The sequence below is a fragment of the Anser anser genome (assembly GCF_964211835.1).
Source record: "Anser anser genome assembly, chromosome: 9".
In the NCBI taxonomy this organism is placed as follows: Eukaryota; Metazoa; Chordata; class Aves; order Anseriformes; family Anatidae; genus Anser; species Anser anser.
This window is the reverse complement of record NC_139729.1, coordinates 5,344,373-5,366,913: the sequence shown is the minus strand read 5'-3', so window position 1 is coordinate 5,366,913 and position 22,541 is coordinate 5,344,373. Positions and strand designations below refer to the sequence as shown.

General features: G+C 38.4%; 1 long non-coding RNA gene across 4 annotated transcripts in view; it reads left to right on the top strand.

Annotated features, from left to right (window-relative positions):
• The window catches only part of LOC310904290, a 63,354-nt gene extending 41,003 nt beyond the window's left edge, over window positions 1-22,351 (top strand). For all 4 annotated transcript variants that reach the window (XR_014588188.1, XR_014588189.1, XR_014588190.1 and 1 more), the window contains exon 6: window positions 21,659-22,351. This is a non-coding gene — a long non-coding RNA (uncharacterized lncRNA). The remainder of the gene's footprint in view (window positions 1-21,658) is intronic.
• The last annotated feature ends 190 nt before the right edge of the window (window positions 22,352-22,541 follow it).

Here is a 22,541-nt window from a genome sequence, read left to right as displayed (position 1 = left end):
AAGAAAGCTTGGAGAAATCAGAAGACAGCAAATGAATAGTGAAGTGGAAAAAAATGTATGAATTTTTTTAGTATTTTTAGTCACGGTTCTCAAGAACCTGTGTGTTTTCTGAACAGCAAGAAAATGATGGATCAACTGACAAAAACTAGATCTCAGAAAGTCTCCTGTGCTGAATTATAAAATGTAGTATTTTACTAGGCCATTTTCAACTCTATTGAATTTTCCATACCATTGCCATTGTTTCCCCTAAGAAACAGCTTAATTATTTTTTAGCCAGTCTGCATCCCAATCTTTAAATATTGTTGCCTTTCTGTGAAACAAAATCAAAAGACACCCACTGTGTTCAATCTTTTGGTCACCATGAGCTTGGGCTAAAAACCAACCCAGCTGCATTTAAATACACAAGTCACTGAAGTTAGAAATGAAAAGTTATCTGAGACAGGTCTGATTGATTTTATTTATTTTTATACTAGTGTCAGAGACTTCTTAAAACATCTTGAATTCCCTGTACACTTCCATGCTAATAGATGGATATTGTAAGGTAGAAGTAGTAAAAGATCTTTGTAGTTCAAAACACATTGCATTTTTACTCTCAGTCACCACGTGATTATGGACTTGCATGAATCAATGTCATTCACAGGTATGGCAATACGTTCAGCCACTCATCTGAAGTTATGGTGCCATATAGGACAGGTTCACTGTGCAGGAGAGCATACATTTCTGTGAACAAATCTGCATATTTACAAGCTTTGTTTTTATCCTTCCTTGAAAACAAAGTGGGAATGGAGATGGCATCACAGAAGAGGAGTCAGTCCTTCAAACGTAAATGGAGTTGGATGCAGGGTAGTCTTGCAGTGGTATTGCAGTATAAGGGTAAAACAAGCAACTTACGCTTCGTGTCATAAGAGGAGGGAGACCCAGTGTATGTATGCACAGTGAGTATTGTCAAAGTAATTGTAGTATGAAGGTCAGCATGGCGCTGTTTGAACGCCAAGAGCAAAGGCGATATTGCACCTGTCTTTCCCACTGTGCAACCTCTTCTCCTTGGGGTGAGGCTTGGTGAGAGCTTGAGCTCTAGGGAGACAGTCGGAACATGTTAGAATACTACTTAGACTTTTGTCTGCAACATACATTAGCATGAGAAAAGCTTGGGAAACACTAAACTCTACCAGGGTAGTGCAAATCTTCATTGTTTAACCCTCCCACAGTCTTCTCTTTCCTCTCCATCCTCAGCCAGTAGCGACCCATGACAGACAAAGCAGTAAGAGGCATCTTCTTCAACAAGTCACCCCTTCTGTAACTCTTTCCCCCTTCACTTTCCCTCCTTTGAATGGCATCAAATACAGGCTATTTTTTCTAGGACACTTCTCGATACTTTCCTGTCCTGACTTGTCACACCTAAAAACAATGTCTTTAATTCACAATTTAGGAGATCTTTCCTATATTTATAGTATTTCCTAGCCACCTACTATTATTAGGGTCTGCAGATAGATTCAGTCACTTTTTTTTTTTTTTTTTTTTTTTTAATACTGCTAGGTGGGAATCTAGTGCACGCGATGGTTTAACACAGCGCCTGACTGAAGACTGACATTATTTCCTGTTCCATGTAAGAGTTACCCAGTCTGTAGCTCTGTGGGCAGTCTCCAGAGTCCCTGTGCTCAAAAATAGAGTAAATAGTCCTTGGATGAGGAGGCATGCTCCTTCCCATGAAGTACGGGGGGATCAGCACAACTACTATTAAAACCCAAGGGCCAATGTAGTAGTGAGAACTGTTTTACTGTGTTGTGGGCAGGGAGCTTAGACCCCCTGGATCAGAGCAATTCATCATTGTTTGGGCCAAACTCCCTGCAGCCTCCTGTGCCATTAAATGGTTGTGTGAGATTAATGGGGTCCTTCCAGACCGATCAGGGGAAATATTACCTTCATACTGCAAGAAGAGTTCACGCGAAATTTTAGATGCCATTCATTTTTTAATCTCAACAGATTCTGTGTGTGAACTGTAGGATTAAATAGACACAGGTTGTGTTCAGATGCAGTATGTGTATCAGTGCAGTTGCATATGTTAGTATACCCTAGTAACATTTTACTTAGTAAAAACTTATTTGGGCAATTTGGTGAGTTATTTTTGGGTGTAAGAGACTCACAATAGTATTGAATTTCTTTATATTCATGGGCTATATGTAATTAAAAATATAAAATGACTTAAAAATGAATGTGTTTGCATAAAGAACTCAATTAAGGGATTTTTTTTTTTTTTTTACTGTGTTTTTACCTCATGGTTAATGAATAAGTGCCTTCATATCTGTCATGATTAGGACAAGCTGCCTTTTTGCCAATGACTGTATGCTAGAAATCTTTACCAAATATTTTCTAGATTTGATGCTGCCTGTAAAGTCTCTTCCCTCCACAAGATAAAGAAAAATCAGTGAAGCATATAATGAGATCAGAAAAGGCTATGATAAAATTCATATATTTTGGGCAAACCCTTACATTTGTCTCAGGAATTTCCCACTTTGTGTTATTTCTAGTGTTTTGCCATTTCATAACTTATTACCTGTATTCCTGTTACAGGTCTGGGTGAATCCCCAGCTTCTTATTAGAAAGCAAGCAAACAAAAAACAATAGAATTTTGTATTATTTCTGCAAAATACCTGGATATCCTTTCCTTTAATATGACCACAAAACTTCATAAGCTTCAATAATATTTATGCTTTAATGACTAGAACTACTAGAAAAATACATTTAGGTGGTAAACTTAAATTTTCCATGTCTAATTCAGACTACTTTGAGCATCAGGCTTCTGCAAGATGAGGATAAATTACCTACCTTGCTTTAAGTGACCCTGGCAATAATCATCCCAACCTCAAAAAATCCATTATCAACTTTTAATCCATGTGGAAGATAAAGAGCATATAACTGAATGTTGTGCTAAAACATTTTGTACAATCTTTTTGTTTGGCCCTCTGCAGAGCTTGCTGGTGACAGTTTTTTTTCTTTTCTTTTTTTTTTTTTTTGTGTAGATGTGTGTTTTGCTTTTATTGCATCCCAACCTGTCCACTGACTTGCAAGAATAACCGATTTTCCTGCCTGAAAACGTGTTGGTGTGGGTACTGATACCATTGCCATTTACAAGCACATAACTGTAGGGATTGTACTAATGCATTTAAGAAAGACGCTTTTATTTCTTGTACAGTACATGAACTTATTTGCAGATTCTTTCCCTCTGCACTTCTGTAAAGCACAGTTAAAACTATATGTAAGCTAAGCCGGAAGACTTTCTGTGTCTGGTGGCGTCAAAAGATGAGCAGAGAATTTTATGGAAGGCTGAAGGGGAGCCAGAACTCCTGCTTCTGATGTCATTCAGCATAGAGTGTTTTGTTATTATGATATTTAACTGCAATTTGTAGTATATGCTTTAGTAGTCTATATTATCAATATTGTTTAGTATAGAGTATCTATAAGATTATATAGTCTGCTGTTTACAAGTTATATTGATAACAAAAGCAATGAGAGAAGGACCGAGATCTTTGTATTTATTTAGTTACTATCCTGAAAGTCTCCTCCTTCATACTGAGGAAAGTATTCTGTCACGTCTTGTGGCTGTGTGTGACATTTAAACATTGGAAAGAAATTGGTTGCATTGAGAGCAGAGTGAGAACATTTGGGGATGATACCGACATGTACAGAAGTCATGGCCACTTGCATTTCTTCTTTTTCTATGATATCTGGTATTTTCATTTCATAAGCTTTTTTTGCCTCTCTTCTGAGGGAGGTGCAGTTTGATCTGTAGAGGTGCCCACTGTCTTCTGATCGACTGCAGCACGCAATATCCTAGCCCCAGTCAGGCAGTGCAGGGGGAAGCATGGGGAATAAGGGCAGGTGAAGACTTGGGACATGCAGATCTCTGTGCATTAACACTGCTTGAGAAACTGTTAGTAACTGAGCATGAGGCGGATTAGGCTTCAATTCAGTTGCAAATGCCTGTCAACAATGAGAACCAAGCCACCTCTCTGCACCTTGCTTGGCACATGTAGAACATTTCTGTGAGCTGGTGCTGCAGGTCTCGCAATGCCCCCCCGTGCAAATGGAGCTGTTGTCCCTGACTCTGGTCATTTCTGCGCTGACATGCTGTTACAGAAAGGAAACGATGACCAAAAATGATTTCTTTTCCCTTCTTTTCTTTTGGCTAGTGGGCCGACAAATCAATTATTCCCACAGCTCTAATTACAGTTCACAGAATGTATATTTTTCAGACAATAAAGTTCTTGCCTCAGCCATCAGTTCCCTTTGGGCTTAGCCTTTCAAAGTGAAATTGCAGTTGTTTGTTCTTTCAAAGCTTTCAAGTTGTTTGACAAAGTATGAAATGACTGGAAAGCAGTAACGAATAAGGGAGCCTTCTGCCTTTTACTCAGTCCACTGACATAAAGAAATTTTGGTTCCTGTGTAATCGCTGTACATAATTACAAAAATGAGGTTTCACTGCTTTGTTGGATTGCTCAGCTCTAGAACTCATTTCCCTGATGCAGCCGTACAGCAGGCTGGATGCTGTGGTTGGTAGGATGGGGATGCTGCTGGAATAACTTGTTCTCCAAAGCAGAGAGGAAATCTAGCTGTTTGGTGCTCCTGTTGCAAGATCAGCCTGTCCTTGGTGTGATGCACAACCCAGTTGGAGCGTTACTTGCAGCAGGGCTGTCAGCAGGGCAGAGGGCCCCTGAACTTGTTTCCTGGGCTGAGCAATGAGGAGGTGGCAGGAGGAGAAAGCACCATGGTGAATCTTCACCGCACAGAGATTCCTGGGTCTGTTGTGGGCATGAGAGACACCCATGGTGCAAGCAACGCTGGAGTGCACTGTGGCTGTTTCTGTTAATAGCCCCCTTCTCCAGTCTTTCTGGTTAAAAGTTTCTAGAACGCTGTCACAAATAATTAGGATTCAAAGGTTGGTAGTGGCTTCCACTTAACTAGTTCTGTAAATGCTTTTTAAAGAGATGACTGATGGGATATTTTCCAAACACAAAGAAGAGTGAGGAAGAACGTCCCTAACCTGGAGTGGAGCCCCCCTGCCGGCCTCACCGGCCCCAGTGTGGGCCTGCAGCCCGGAGCACCAGCAGCGGCTGGGGGCTGGAGGAGGCGGCCGAGGCCGGGGTCAGGGCCTGGCCACGAGAGAGTCCCCTGTTGTTCCTGGAGGTGTTCGTCAGTTAAAGTACATCCCAGTGTATCTGGTGGTGTACCCAAAACTCAGCTGTGTGTGTGGAAGGGTAGGCTGAGCCTTAATTACTGTTGCTACTTAAACAAGTCAAACGTCACTACAATTACAACATGTGGAGAGAAGGGTGGGAATTCATTGTCCACCACACAGCTGATTTTGTATACAGCATTTGAACTAACAAAGGATTCATATTTTCTATCACATATGCTTCTCAAGATTTTTTTTTTTTTTAAGAATGTGGGTATCTCACTGTATAGTTTCTGTACCTGTAACTGTCTTCCCACTGTTTCTGTGTTGTGTGTGTTTTTTAATGAAGAAGCATCAGTTTAGAAAGCACTCTATTATTATTTTATAACTTTTCTTCTGCCATGTTTTTGAGGTATTTGTGATATAACTAGCTACCTAGCAATCATTAATTTCAATGACTGTGGGATGCTGCAATCTTCTCCATCCTTTTCTTATAGGTAAATACAGACAGATGTTACAACAACCTTTCTGTATTTATGAGCAGCCCTGCCAATACCCTCAAAATCAGAGTTGGCTGATCTAAGTTAGCAACATCTCTTAACGACTTTTTAAAATGCAATAAAATTTGTGCTGAGTACTGAAAAAATAAAGTTCATCATCTCAGGTATTTCAGATTGATTTAGATAGGTGAAAGTAAGTTTAAAAATACACAAAGGAATTCAGCAACATGGGTATGCAGTATTATTAAGAAAATAACTGTCATTGTATATGCACAGGTAAGTGCCAATGCAATTCTTTTTCTAAAATGACGTGAAAATAAAAGCTTTTGTAAATGTTCTTTGGCTGCTGTACCATTTTCCTGCTAAGTAGTTTTTTGATTAGATTTATTCAGTTAGGTATTGGGACTGTAGTTTATTTAAGTAACCCTGCTGATCTAATATATTTGCGTTTCTCCATTCTCTCTATTTGACTATCTCAGGCAACCTCATGGGCATTAATCAATTAAACTCCATAACCCCGAAACTGTTAACAAGGGATTAGTATTCCTGTTTTATTACTGTAGGCTGAAATTAGAGCAAGGAGAGGAAGTGTGTGTTGCAGTTGGCAATCAAACATTTATTGTGTTTCTGGAAGGTATTTGCAGACTTTGATGAGAGCGCTGAACAAATATAGATACAGTAGAGCGGGGAAATTTAGTGGCTTAATAATGACTGAACATTAAGAGAGTGACAGAACCAGGGATAGAATTTAGAAATTCTGACTCAGGTTGGCTGTGTTTAAACTTTTTGTGGGTTTGGGGCATTATTCTGATTGGTAAGTCAGGTGTTAATCTCTGGATAGCAACTTGCAACCAAAGAATTCTCTTTTTGATTAAAATCCATTACGAAAGATTGTTGGGAAGAGGTTGTAGAAACAAATCTTCTTTGACAGCCTTTTAGTACTAAATTTCTTGAATGGATATGGAAAAAGAAAAGGAGATTATGACTTCCCATGGAAATGGTTTGGATCCCTAAGTGATATGGGTATATGTTACCTTAACTTCTGTGGTACTATATGTGTTAATGTCATTAATACCCCTCCTCTGTATATACTGACATTTTTGTACAGTTTTGGTGTAGTATTGTCTTGCAGGTAATTTGTAACCAGAACCTTATGGGTAAATAAATGGGCTGTTTTTTTCTGATAACAGATGCTCAGTTGTGTCAAGTTATTGGCACTGACCTGCCTTATGCTGTGGAAATCCTCAACTCTGTTTATGCACAGTGAAGTATAACTCCCTTATCTGACTAGTGCAGGTTTAGCCAGGAGAATAATGACATGCTTCTGTAAAATAGCCTTTTCCTTTTTCTTTCCTTTTAGAAAGGTCTGTCTTTTTGATATTTAGAAGTCACATTTTATTGATGTTGATACCCAGAGTCTATTCTGTGCGCTACATATGTGAGGGGGGCTGAGAAGACATGAAGGTATGGTTACCGTACATTCATGGGACAGGTCCACTGGAAGTCATGTTGCTGCATCCATTACAAAACCTAGGAATCTGAGTGAGAAAGACATGGCTTACTATGCAGATAAACCTTGCAACCATATGCAAAGAGCTCCTGTGTTCACGGAGAATGTCACTCAGAATGTCCCATCCATTTTAACAGCAAGACTGCAGTCTGCAGCCTGGCAGGCATCAGGAAGGGTTCAGGACTGTCACAGAATGTTATTTCCTTGGTAATGAAGGAATACATTGGATCATCCAGGCAGACAAACCTCAGCACCAGGGGCTTAGGAATTCTTTCCTACCAGTCATATAAAATAAATATGGTTTGGGACAAGGCACTTCCTCCCATGTACGCAGTTGCCTTCAGTTGCAGATGCAGAACTATTTACATTAAAAAGAAAATGACAACAACAACCAAACAAAACCCTTAAGTATAAAACTACTAAGGATTACCATACACCTATAATTTTGATGGTTGCAAGATACCTGAACTGCTTAGCTGGTTACACAGCATTTATACACCTCTGCATCTCTGCAAGTCAGGCCCTTGCTCACTTGGTTGCCCATTCTATTTCTTGTTGCCTGGCAATAGAAATAATTGTCTTTTGCTACCTCACAGAGTGACTACAAGGGAAAATAGATCAAAATGTTGTGCTGTCATTCCTCAGTAGCTTTGCAAGCATTTTGATTGTAGGAATATTTCAGAAGCATAACACCTGCTAGCTGCGCTGCAGTGTTCTTTTTTGGCCTTATTGAGAGTTAAGGCTTTGTAATAATACGCCTCAAACAGAGACCGCTGCAACTTTTTCAACACAGCAAATGTTTCCACTTTCTTGCCAGATCTAGCGCAGAGCTGTTGCTGTTCATGTTTACTGATGTGCTGACAAAGGGTCTACTGTACTTTGAAGGCATTCTTATTTTCAGTTTTTCATGGTAGGATGCGCTTTTCTTCTTTATAAAAAGTACAGTGTATATACTGATATCCTCCCTGCTTATGTTTGATGAATGATGTCACTGGAAAAGTAGGGTTGTTTATGTTAGTTTTTATATGAAATTTGAATGTACATGTGATAATGGCTTTTTTTTTATGCTTTTAATTGATGACAAAACAGAATCCTGTCAACTGTCTCTAAATCTGCTTAGTAAAACAAAACTATGTGGTAAACCTTAATATAGTGGAAAAATTAGAATAAAATGTATTTGAAAGGAGATAAAATCTGTGTCGCCTAAACAGACATTCCTGAGCTTTTGCCATCTACCTGACTTCACAGTAGTTTTTCATGTCTGTTCACAGTAAATACTTAGCCACTCTTGTGTTCTAAAAATAAGCTGTAAGTAAAGATTATCACTGATTTAATATCACATCATTCTTTCTAGTCATGAATCAGATTGGTCAAGAGAACCAGTATTTCACTCCAGAAATTCTGTAAGGACATCCTACATCAGTCACTTGACATTTTTCTGTGAATAACATTAATTAATAGCTGCATATATAAGGATTTATATGCTTATCAACTTATGATGAGGGCATTTTTTACAAAAAAAAAAATAATCCAAGCACAGTATGGTGAAAATTGAAAGATGCTTTAAATGCTTTAAAGAATAAGCATTTCTAAACATGCTTACTTAAGAAATGGTTATCTTGTAAACTTCTCTGATGATCTTTGGCATTAAAAATATAAAAGGCAAACAAAAATCCCAAACTGACAATGACTACCACTGGTAGCCGTGAAGGGGAAATAATTTTTTGTATCAGTGCAACAGTCAATGGTCCAGAATACATCATCAACTGAGCTGGAAACAATTAACTACAAAGTTCATAATGTTCTAAATTATGCTATAATACTGCAAGGCATAGTGACATGCAAATGTCACTAAACAAATGAAATAATTACTCAGGTATGCAAAAACAATATTATTTTTAGAAAGAAGGCATCACCTCAGGCCCTAATAATTATAGTGTTCTGTATCAAGTTGCTCTGGAAAGTAATGTCTGAGACTGTAATGGTTTTCTTCCTAAACAAAATGGAATTAATTATCTATAGGCTCTGCAAAGCAAAAAAGGTTGTTCTGAAAAAAAATAACTAACAATAATCTTGGCTTAGAACAATAAAACAGCAGAACTGTTGAAAATTGAGTCCAATATACATGTACGCAAGTCTACAGAAACTGCATTTGTGTTTGATTATTGCTGCTACAAGCATCGTGAGTTGCAGTCTGACTTCACCCGGTTCTGCAGAATGCTCTGTATTGCTTCTTTTGATAGCTGTTCTCTTGTAGTCCTATCTGTTAGATTTTAAAGCTTCTAATGAAAAAAATAATGTACAGTGTCAAGTGAGTAATTCAGAAGAGTTTCAGAAAGGTTCAGTGTGGTGAAATGGAATATTAATATTTTTTTTAAACTTAGTCTTAGAATTTAGAAATAGTTTTATGTCCTCTAGCCTGAGAACAAAAGTATTATGTAGCTTGTCTACCAACCAGCTAGGTCTTATGAGGCTAGATGAGCAATCTCAAGTCATGTAAATTAAGAGAAGAGGCAGAGAGTCCTGGCACTTATATTTTTAATTTTTCTTCTCACTATTTCTACAGCTTCTTTAGTAAGTACAGTGAAATCTGGAGTCGTGAAGACACAAAGGTCAGGTCTACACACCTGCTACACACCTGGATAATCTGTAATGTCTGCCTAGACTGGTCAAAAGCTGGGACGCTCAGCAGTTCCTCCATTGCAGAGAGCTTTGAGAAAGCATCTCAGGGTTATAAATGGATTGTTGCCCAACATTGATGAAAATACTGTTCCATTTTAATTTCCAGTCCTGCAGCCATTGCCAGCTGTATTTAGTGATAAACATATGACAAATGTCATTAGCTTCAGTGCAAATATTTGTGTTTAAGATGAAGTCCAAGCCAGAGTAATTATAAGATCAAGGCTTTATAGCAATACACTTTTAAAAATAATTATATATATACACACACACATATATAAATACAACCTGAGATTTCCCTGGTAATCTGAATTGCTTCAAAGCTGATCAGATACTCTGGGAGCAATTTTACAAACAGTCAAAGATGCTGTTTACTTCATATGTAAATCGTGTTGCGTATCTTGGGGGGGAGGTTAAAAATGCCTCTTTAGATTTCATTTTATTGCTAAAATTGTTCAAAGTGGGGTTTTGACAAATGGAAACTGTCACACAGAGAGTACTTTATAGACTTTAGCATTAGCCTCTTGATAACACCTGTAAGCACTGTTCACTCTTACGTACATAACATTGTTTTGAATTTTTCTTGAAACCTCTCTGCACAGCTGTTAAGATTGATTTTGGGCAGGATGCAAGCCCGTAATGTTAGCCTGTATGTTAGCAGCAAAGTAATGCTGAGCTAGAGCTACTGTATGTGGCCTGGAAGTTCTCAGTTATCTTGAAGTCTGTGCACTCTACAGTGTGTAGCCACTGAAGTTAACAATACCAAACTCCATTTTTCACCAGAAATAGGTTTATTGCATAACTAAATTATTGATATCATCCATCCCATACAAAAATGAAGCAAAACAAATGTACATGCTTCAAATTCCATGCTTAATCAATGCTACAAAATTCTCCAGGGCAGAAAACTGGTATCTGCTATAGAGCATGGGTATGGTTGTGTGTACAGAAGTGAGGGGGCAAAATTGATGCAAACTCTAACCACACTGTTAACTGGAAAGCTTAACGGGATGCAGATTTAGAAGGGCAGATGCTGTGTCACTTTTTTTTTTTTTTTTTTTTTTGTACTGGGCAATGTTTGTCCCCAACCATTGCTACCAGGATTCTAGTGCATACCAGTGCAGTCAGTCTCCTGTGTATCTCTCCAATGGGCTTTGTCAACTCATCTACCAGTTAAGTGGCAATCCGGATGTCATGCTGCAAAAATACTACGTTTAGGATCTGATTGTGCAGGTTTTGGGGGGACCTTCATTGATCCTTGGAGCATTTTATTGCAATACCTTGAAATACCTCTTCTGACAGTAGGATATAAACCATGCAAAAGATTTGTTTTTGTTTACTACAAAGATAGTCAGCCTACTCTTTTATCCCATGTTGTGATAAGGATCATATAAAACCCTGGTACTGATGCTCTCTTGGCAGTGACGCTGAATAGAAAGGTTTCCTTGTGTTTACTGACAGATTTTTAAACTTTGGTAAGCTATTGCCTATATATAAAGTTGAAATGGAACTAATAGAAAAAATTCATATATATGAGGCGGTTACAGGTTTGCACACTGTGCTGAGACTTGTATGTGGGACGCATTTGTTGCTACTGGTTTTTAATGCATTTTCAATTCTGTTTTTCTCTGTCGAATAAAACAGATGTCTTCATTATATGTGCATTATATTTATTGTTTAAATGCGACATCATTTGGGAGATCTGTCTTTTATCTGAATCAAAACTGCTTTAGTGAATATATAAAACTAAAGATAAATATCTCTCTTCTTGGCTACTAACTCACGATAATATCAAGGTCAGAAAATCTTCATATATTTTCCCCTCCAGATCCTGATTTGAATTACAGTTCCAATTGTTTGTGCATAACATGTCCTCTAGGTACTTACAGTGCAGCTTGAATTTGAGTGTACGATGAAGAAATATATGGAAGTGAATGCAGAATTTATGTCAATTGTCTTCAAAATAGTTACCTTCCCACAAGCACTGAATTGGATGCCGGGCTTCTTAATTATTAAAAAAAGTGCTGTCTGTACTGTGAGTTCTTAAATTAGTGTTCCCTAAATTGAGCTTTTTTTAACTGATGCAAAGAATGTATTACTGGATCCAGCCTCTAAAGCAAGCCCGGAGGATTTAATCGTATATATTTTCAAACTGGTAATGTTGTGATTGTAATGACCTCAAAATAATGCAGTGAGTTTCAGGAGAGCTGGAACATTGCAAACACAAGATGTGTTTCACGTGGTTCAGCCTCAAATTCCTAGAATAGAAGTATATTCAGTTCCACGAAAAAGAAGTTTTTGCTTGATCTCACTTCATAGAAACCAGTCTTTCTGCAGGAGAATATTATTGGGGCATCTCAGAATCAGTCTGTCAGTCTGTCTTGTTGAGGTCCTGGATCACAATCCACTCATTTACTACATCTCCCATTTAAGAATACATGTTGGGGCTCTCATCTGGGGTTTATTTATTAGATTTCTTCTTAGATTCCACAGGACAACAAGGTCTTCCATTTTAAGGTTATTTTAACTATTGATTTTTGGAATGTCTATTGGTAGACATTTAGTATTTCTACAACAAACCCACATGGTGAAGCAGAATAAATCCTTTGACCTTAGTTGGAGATTATGATTGTATGGCAGCCTTCTCCACCTTCCACCTCTGAACTGATTTGGAGAAAAAAAAGAAAAGAAAAAAAAAGACTTCAAACATGAGTTTAAAGATATGGCTTTATCAGCTACTTGAAACTTGATTTTTATTTTTTACTGAAGTAGATGAATGTGTCATTGTGATGGCTATTGCCATCAAGAGGGTGAATTTAAGATTTTTTTGGTTTCTTATATCAGCTGCTTTGCTTGTTTTAGGTACACAGCTAATTTGATAGCAGGCAAGGAACTGGCAAGTACAGCTACATATGTTGAATATAATTCTAATGCCAGATTAATTATGGTAGGAAAAACTTGCATATGACTATAAAGCATACTGCATATTGATGCTGCTTAGAGCATTTTCCCTATAGAAACTAAATGAGCACTGCAGCTGGCATATCATACTGTAAATTAATTTAAGGTATAATTTGTGAAACACTTTCAGATAATTATTTCGTCTAAATTAGCATGTTTGCAAAGCATTAATTTTACTATCCATGAGGGAAAAGTATGCAAAAATACAATATTTAGCTGTATATATTGAATCTTCATTTGTTTTGTCTTTTAGATTTTTTAAATACCTAATGAAAAAACCTATACTGTGTATATTATTCTAAAAGAAAACAGGTTATTTAAAATACCTTAAAATAAATGATTATGTGATATCTCAGATAATGTGCTTTTATAGTGCTGCTTCCTTTATTGTTGGTTCTGCTCTTTTGTCAGTATCAACTTGCTAATGTAGATGTATGGGGTGGATTTATATATTTTATTAAATGGCCAGTAGGACCATGTAGCAAGTAGTGTTTAAATCTTTTAAAATTCATATTGTTTTCTTGATTTTTTTTAAACTTGTCAAATAGAGGTTGCATATTTTTTGAGTAAGCTTTTTGCTGCCTATTTATGTGCTGAGTCTGTGAAGTGCTTGTGTGTGACTTCTGCAAACTGTCCCCACTGGACACATTTGATTAAATCATACTAACTTGACCTTTTGGCAGGCACTCTGATTCAGATGGCCTACTTAGAGCTTGTTTTGAAACTAAATCTAGAAACTACTCCATCTTCTCTCATCCTAATTGTGTTCATTAAAGTGATAGATTGTCAAGGAAGACGCAAAAAGAAAAGATTTTGCTTTCTGAAACTGTACCGGCTAAGGCAGTTATGTCCCTAAACAGAATATGGGATTACTGTCTCCCAGGGAACACATCATTTAAAAATTGGTTTAAATGTAAAACTGGTGAGATCTTTTTTTTTTTTCTTTTTTTTTTTTTTTCCCTACCTGCTGTTAACATCCAATCTGATACTCTTTGAAGTATCACAGTATCACAGTATCACAGATTTCTAGGTTGGAAGAGACCTCAAGATCATCGAGTCCAACCTCCGACCTAACACTAAGTACTCCACTAAACCATATCGCTAAGCTCTACATCTAAACGTCTTTTAAAGACCTCCAGGGATGGTGACTCCACCACCTCCCTGGGCAGCCCGTTCCAATGCTTAATAACCCTTTCGGTAAAGAAGTACTTCCTAACATCCAACCTAAACCTCCCCTGTCGCAACTTTCGCCCATTCCCCCTCGTCCTGTCACCAGGCACGTGGGAGAATAGACCAACCCCACCTCTTTACAGCCTCCTTTAAGGTAACTGTAGAGAGCGATAAGGTCGCCCCTGAGCCTCCTCTTCTCCAGGCTGAACAAGCCCAGCTCCCTCAGCCGCTCCTCGTAAGACTTGTTCTCCAGACCCCTCACCAGCTTGGTCGCCCTTCTCTGGACTCGCTCGAGCACGTCCATGTCCTTCCTGTAGCGAGGGGCCCAAAACTGAACACAGTACTGGAGGTGCGGCCTCACCAGAGCCGAGTACAGGGGCACAATCACTTCCCTAGACCTGCTGGCCACACTGCTTCTTATACAGGCCAGGATGCTGTTGGCCTTCTTGGCCACCTGGGCACACTGCTGGCTCATATTCAGCCAACTATCAACCAATACTCCCAGGTCCTTCTCGGCCAGGCAGCTTTCCAGCCACTCATCTCCCAGCCTGTAGCTCTGCTTGGGGTTGTTGTGCCCCAGGTGCAGGACCCGGCACTTGGCCTTGTTGAACTTCATACAGTTGACCTCAGCCCATCGCTCCAGCCTATCCAGATCCTCCTGCAGAGCCTTCCTGCCCTCGAGCAGATCGACACACGCACTTAGCTTGGTGTCATCTGCAAACTTACTGAGGGTGCACTGGACGCCCTCATCCAGATCATCGATAAAGTCTTTCTATTGATTTAATAGGCTCAGACCCTTGCTCTCTTAGCAAATGTCATTGTATGGTCTGGGTCACAAATGGTAGTCAAGAGGCTCCTCACCTCCATAGGTGAATCTCTACTCCCTTTTTTGCCCTGATTATTCACATTTGTTGGAATTCTGGACTTATGAATCTGCTCATCCCCCCATGATACTGCTGTCCTTTGTCAGATCTTCTGGACCCCTACTTTTACAGAATCGGCTTCAACAATTTGTTATATCTGGCTACCATCTACTGGTCTGCTCAAAATAGGTCTAGCCAAGAACTGAAATTGTGGAAAATCTCAAAAAGCACAAACCAATGCTTAGGATTAATATTCAAGTAAAATTAATCCCTCAAGTCATTGAATAGGATCTCAGAAACCAGAAGTCAAGGCTCAACCTTTTCATCATCACAGCTGACAAATGGTTAAAGATGCTATGGCTCTTCTCTGGGTGCAATTTATCGGGTCATCTTAGCTTTTGGCTAGTGCTGGGCCCTTGCATATCCTCTCTGCAATGCCCACAAAGTTCCCTGGCAGCTGGGCTGTGGATGACAAGATTCTTATCAGCATTGCTGTTCCCCACAGAGTCTGTACTTGCACCTGGGAAAATCATGAAGAGTTGCAAAGAACTGGGTGTCTGTACTGCTAGTGAGGTAGGGCTGTAGGTTCACATTAGGGGACTGACTGAAACTCAGAGTAGTTCATTTTTTTAAATCTTGTTGTGACAGTGCTTATTTTTTCCTGTGCTCTTCCGGCCCAGTAGGGAAAACTTACTGCTATCTAGGGGAGAAATGCAAAGAGTAGATTCACTTGGGCCCCAGCTGAATCCTTCATTATTTGTTCACGGTCTGTGGACTGTTCAGTGCTGTGTCCCTTCACTTACAGTCATCTGTGCTTAGAGAGTCCATGCGTATGTATTTATGTATGTGTGAGTAAAGAGTACATGCGTATATCTTTTGTGCATGTCTTTCACCACACTGTTTGGAGGCTGTGTAGCATTTTGTGCAATGTTCTAATCTGAAATGTCTGAAAATGCAGTTTGGCTCAGGCATCCAGCTAGTATGGAATAATTTGGGTTTTGTATCAGTCTGCCTGGGCTATAGGTCTGGGCTCTTCTGTTTCTTGAATGGCAGTATTAGTTGGTAGAAAAAAGTACCCATTTTAAATTCCTGCTAGATTAATGAGACATCATTTAGCTATTAGAAATTCCCGTGAAATTGCATTGGTGGTCAAGGAACTGACATAGTTAAATTGCTTGCATGCTTTAGCTCAGCGCACTGCATTTCCGTCTGACAGAAAGGAACACTGGGTCAAACCCTGCCTTCTATCCCTAGATGTAAGTGGCCATGCAGGAGGCTCAGCTCACTTCCCTCAGGGTCTCCAGACTCAGCTGAATTGCCTGGGGGGTCTCCAGACCTAATGCAGTTAAACATTTGGACAGCCTTATGTTAATGTGGGAACAAATAGAAACCTTACACAGGTAAGATGCAAACATTGTTATGTCATGACCTTTTTTTGGTGACTCTGAGTGCAGCAGACATGGTAGTTGGGGGCGTCAAAGCAAATTGGCAGAAGGGCTCAGGTGTGCTCTAGTTGTATCAGCAGACAGCCTCCAATGTTGGCTCCATTACACCTACGGTTACAGAGGACACTTTCATTTAAAGCCACCGGTGTGCATCTAATATTTCTCACAGCAGGGAAACCGGGTCTGATGGACAGAAGCAGCAAGTATCAGCCATAGTCAGGTTAATACTCAGCTAAATGCAAATGGGAGGCAAACAAGTAAAACAGTCAGAACAAATTTTCTGCTGGATCAGGCTGGTGATCCTCCAGTAAGTTCAGTGGAGCCACATTAATTTGTGCAAACTGTGGTTCTCATTCATTTAGTAAGATTTTTAAAAAGAATTCCAAGCATCTGAAAAAATAAGTATTAGTCTTTTCTCTCATAGTGGCTATGCTCATTGAGTTGTACATAAGTACAGCATTGATTCTTTCAAGGATACCACCAGTGCAAGATGTGGCTGTGTGTATGATTGGAGGCAAGAATATACCATGGCATCAGGCCAGTTGGTAAAGCTTTTGTTGACTTCAATGTTAACCATTTCTGAAGATGAAGTGAAGGAAAAATGAAGTCACCAGGTCCAAAGGTTTTTAAAAGAGAGGTTAGAAAAAAGGGGACTGAAGGAATTAGAGCCCAGTTCAAAAAAGACAGAAGCCAGGGGTCAGTTCTGGCTTTTAGGGCCAGCTTCCAGAATCTGTATGAATTAAGGATTTGAAAACTTGAAAACTTTGCCCTGTTGATGTCAACAGCAATATTTCTATGACTTTCAGCAGAGCTAAATTTTCACCCCAGATTTTCTGGTAAATCTTTAATATAAATGTCACGTTGATATTGGTGTATGTTGGGACCTTATTCACTTTACCATGCTGAAATAGATAATACTTATTCTTACTTTGAAGGCATTGAGCTGAAATTTGGCACATAAATAAAATGCTGTGTTTTTATAGCAGAATGTCCTCCTTACCAGATTTATAGTATTGCTGACTGCAGAGGTCTCTGTGCAATACTTATTTTAGCATTCTATTTTTAGATCCTGTTTGTTTCAAAATCTAGGTCAGCTTGCTTGGCAAACTGATAAGAAGGATATGCTGTAAGACTAGAAGGTGTCAGTCTTACAGATGATAAAGACATTGCCTTTTTCAGTCTGGTGATACCAGTTTTATTTCTGGATTAGAAACTTCTGAAAGCTTTTAGAATTTTATTTTTATATCATAAAATATTGAAAATAATGTTTCCAGAGGAATTTACTTCTATGAAAGAATTGAGCCAGTGAAGAGGACAATTGGAAAGACCAGACTCTCAAGGAATTTATGGCTGTAAATGCAAACAATCTGTGGAAGAGAGAAAAGACTTTACATATCACAATATTCACGGAATTATCATCTTTCACTTTTCCTTACTCCTACCATATATGACCTACAATAAAAGGAACAGTAAGAAAAAGGAAAAACCTATTTTGTCAAAGCATTAGCCAAAGTTGCTGTAAGACTTGCTGAGTGCTCCAAAAGCTTTGCAGATCAGGAGGAGCTGCATTGTTCAGTAAACCAAATTCTACCAACTGATTTAAAGGAACCAAAACTACTTCAGTAATAGTTGTATTTATTCAAATCAGGTAAGATTGGGTGTTGTCTCAATAAAGAACATCCTTTTCCTTGAGGTTAGAATTTTCTTTCATCCAAACAAATATTTTGCTTTAGACAAACCCATGCCAATGGGCACAATGCAAATTTGTTTGCAAAGAGATTTCTTTTTGGGGAGAAAGGATTAATTCTAATCCCAAGTATAATTTAGAGATGCATTTTTGAGCTAAGTTTTTTTTTTTTTTAAAGTTCTCTTTGGATGTGACTGTTCTCTCATAGCTTCTTGGTTGGAAGTAGCTTGGTTGAGCTGCTTATTTCTCATAGAAAGGTTTTTAATTGACTGTGCAGGATTTGTTTATTCTCTGTAGTATTCTACTTTACTTTTTCCTTTCAGGTTTTTATGGATCAACAGATGTTCATAAAACAGAATATTTCTTTCTAAGTGTTCTCTCTGCTCCTGTAACTCTTCCCCACTTGAACTCAACATCCTCTCTGTAACATAACAGTCATTTGCAGAAACCAACTGTGTTGTCAAATGAGGCATAAGCAGGAAGAGCAGATGAGCAGTAAAGAAGCATAGATCACATTTTCATGCAAATATACTACTAATAAGCTAAGATAACAGCCCTTCTCTTGAAAATAAACATGCTAGTTAGTGAATTAGCATCTAAATGAAACCTTTTTTCTAACTTTTCTAGGAGGTGTCATTTGCTTTTTAACGCTACCCCGTTATATATAATTTCATTTGTTATAGGTACTTCAGCTAAAGTGGCTGATGAACCTATGGATCTGTCTATACTATTTTTCCTTCTACACTATCTTTCCTTCTATGCTATCTTTCTTTCTTTCTTTCTATACTATCATTTTTAAGATTATAACCTGCCATCACAGGATAATTCAAATTGAAAGGGGACTCAGGTGTTCTCTATTTTCTCCTCCTCAGTCAGCTATGAGACCAGACCAGGTTACTGAGGGCTTTATTCAGCCTGGTCTTGTAAACCAATATGGAGACCACACAGCTTCCCTGGGCCAGCTGTTCCACTGCTTGAGTGTCCTTGAAGTGAAGAAGCTTCTCCTTTCATAAAAGGTCTGTTTTAGTTTGTCTCTCACCATGCACCACTGTGAAAAGCCTGGCTCTGTCCCGATAATGTTACCTGGAAGGATGCTGTTAGGTCCTGCCAAAGTGTTCTCTTCTCCAGCTCAAGTAAGCCAAGTTTCTTCAGCCTCTCCTTGTAGGGCAAATGCTCCAGTCTTGAACATCTTGGTTGGCCCCCCACTGAATTCACTCAAATTTATTGGAGTGTTACGTGTGCTTGGGGCCCAAAACATAATTACTGTCTACAGCTCGTATTTTACAAAAATAAAATTTCACTCCTGTTTCAGTGTTCTTGACTACACCTGTATAGCTCAGAATTCATCTACTCTAAGAACTAGTACTACAGCTATTATTAGATAGAAAAGGTGTTTGTTGTTTGTTTGATTTTAATACATATTGGATTTTCATTTGAGCTATGTGAAAATCATAATCTTGCTGGGTTCCAGTCTAAACAGCTGGTCCATCCATACCAGACAGGTAAAAACCTTAGTGAACTTCATATCAGATAAGATAATATAATTAGAGCATAAATCTAGTGTCAAGAAAGGAAATACAACACATTTGCTCCCATCTGTTCATAAAGAAATCCGGCTATATCCTACTCCAGGGTATTTTCTTTCAGTGCCATTAAAAATTATCATTATTGATCTTCATCAAATCTAACTGAAACTGATGGAAGGACTTGATTCAGTCTGAATCTGCTCTGAGAAAGTTACTCACTGAGCTGCCTGCAAAAAGAAGAATTTAACAGGGAGACAGAAAGAGTCTCTGATTCTGTTTTTCTTTCTCATCTTCCTTGTCCTTATATCTTGTAGTTATGCCTGATCACCTTAAGAGCTGCAGGTGCTATGGGAAAGTTCAGCAGAGTGCAGTGAAGCAGTTCAAAGAATGCCAACCTTTGCATATTCCTTGCTTTCTGCATCTCCCGCTGCTAGCTCCCACTCTCTGTAGTTTTTTAATTCCTGTATGTACAAGGAACTAGTTCTATTTTCCTGTTTGTGACTAGGATGTTTTTGGAAAGTGAATATCCCAAACTGATAAGAATCTGTTACAATAATAATACTCAAATTAATTTCAGTTTGTTGGTCTGGAACTTTTTCAGTTGTTCCCTGAATTATTAGAAGTGAAGCAGCAGCTTGAATTTCTACTTTGATTTAAAAGAACCTGTAAAGAAATAGGAAGGTAGAAATTCCTATTAGTGCCTCCAGTGTTGTATTCCACCTTTGCTGATCAGACATACATGAAAGTCCTTCAAATAGCCTTTGAAGATAGGACTGAAGCAACTGATATATTCACTTCTTCCCCATGAAAATGACCTTTTGCAGGGGCTGAGACATTTCCATTAGTGGATATTTTTCCAGCAAGCTATTTCTTCTTTTCGTATTTATTTATGTATTTTTATTTAATATTGCTTAAAGGCTAACTTCTCGTGTACTTTGAAGTTCAGATGGAAATGAAAACACGTTTTCGGTATCTCCTTAAAATCATTCAAAAACTTGGAGGTAAATGGTGCCTAATGATCTTCTCTCCTGGAAACTCCCCAGGCTCTTGTATATGAGCCTCCTCCCTCCAATAGGGACAAAATATCAAAACTTATACATTAAGAAGGTTGTTTTCTTTTTCATTTTTTTAAATTTTTTTTCCTCCTCTGGTGACAGCCAGAATTAAGTATTATTAAAGGAAATCTTACTTTGCTTATTATGGTCTGAATAATAACTACACCATTTAATCTGAAAGCAGTTTGCAGAATGGGCAGGATTGGGAGCTAGTCACTGACAAACTTTGCATTGGTAATTAACCTGTTACGGTACAGAAGCCAGCTTCTGCTCCCAGACTGTAGGCTTCTGGCAGAGTCGCTAAGGAAAGGCTTGTTGAGTGCTAGGAGGCAGCACGGAGCCAGTTCTGATGCTATCCCATCCTGAGAGATGGTTCGTTCACTTCAAATGATTTAGTTCAGTCTAAGACCTTTGTGCGTGACTGTGTAACTGGGTCACATATGCCGGTAGGTACGTCATTGTGGGAAATGAGTTGTACAAAGATTATGAGGTATCCTCAAGGCTGTAAGTAGTCTATAGAAATGCTATTCAGAGGAATTAATGTCAATGCAAGTACCTGGTCAAAAGTACTCACCACCTTATTCAGTAAAAGCGAACGTATTTTCTTCATTTGACAGTTTTTCAAGTCAAAAAGGGAGTTTCCTTAAAAGCTGGAATTTTTTGTTGTCATTTCAAAATGATATAGATGTTTTTAGATAAGCACTTCTTGATTAACATCACTTCTTGATTAACGTCATCTGTATTGTATTGACACAAGTGCAAGCAAACTGTAAGGTTTCCCATATACCCCATCAGCTGCACTTCCCTGTTGTCCAGCCTTTAATTAACTGAATATCAAAGAACTGATGCTAACTCTCACCATCCTGAACTGTAACCCACCAGTTCAGGCATGTGCATAAATCCTCTGCTTTACCATTACGAAATCAACTTTGGAATGTAGTATTCATTATTATAGAAATGCTATATTCTACTATTCTACAATTCTACCATTTAAAAATAATAATAAAAAATAAATAAAATTTTAATAGTATTATTCCAAACACAGCGGTTCTCATTAACCATAGGTCATTCACACTTTTTCAATTCCAGGACAGGCTGTGATGTTGGAGGATGTGCCCTTGGGATATGCTGCCAGATGAATATTGCCTTTTAGACTTTTCTCACTGCTGTGTTCAGAGGGCAAGTTTGATCAACGTATGGTATGAAAGGTGGCTTAAAATATTAATTTGGTTCAGATCAAGAAGGATGACTGCCTTAAAAAATGATGCTGCTTCACACAACTTTCTGAACAATATTTTGCACCCATAAACCTGTCACTCCTTTTCAGTGATAATGCTCATTTCTCTGTTCAAGAGCCAAGATGATAATTTGGTTATGAAGTTATATTTGGGTGTTTTGTTTTTGCTATGGAACGTTAATGGATTTATGCAAAAAATCTTGATTGCTTGAATAAATATTCTCCTGAGGAAATAAACTTTGATCTTAATCTTCACATTTAGCTTTGCAATGCCCTTGGCAATATGCATTAATGTGCATTTTTCATTCATTGCTTTATAATTGGATATTTCATTGAGAATTCTGTGCATCTGCAATCCATTCCTTATAGGTACACCTTGCAAAGTTAATATTTTATCTATTTCATAATTACTCAAAGGTTAGCAAGTCCTATCTGCAGCAAAGCAAAACTGGAATTGTGAGCATACGCCAATATTTTTTTTTTTCCTACAGATAAATGAACTATAAGAACTACTTACTTTTAGGCACATCTACTGTGCACCTAAACCACACGTCATGTCTTGAACGTAAGTGGTGGCAGATGTAGCTGAATGCTGATCATGTGTGAAAATCCCTGAGTGTAACGTAGGAAACAAAAATACTTAAGGAGAAATACACTTGCTGCCAATGTTAGAACAATGTATCTGCATCCCTCTCTTCTTAACCTTTACAGAAGACCTTTAGTGAGAGATCTCAG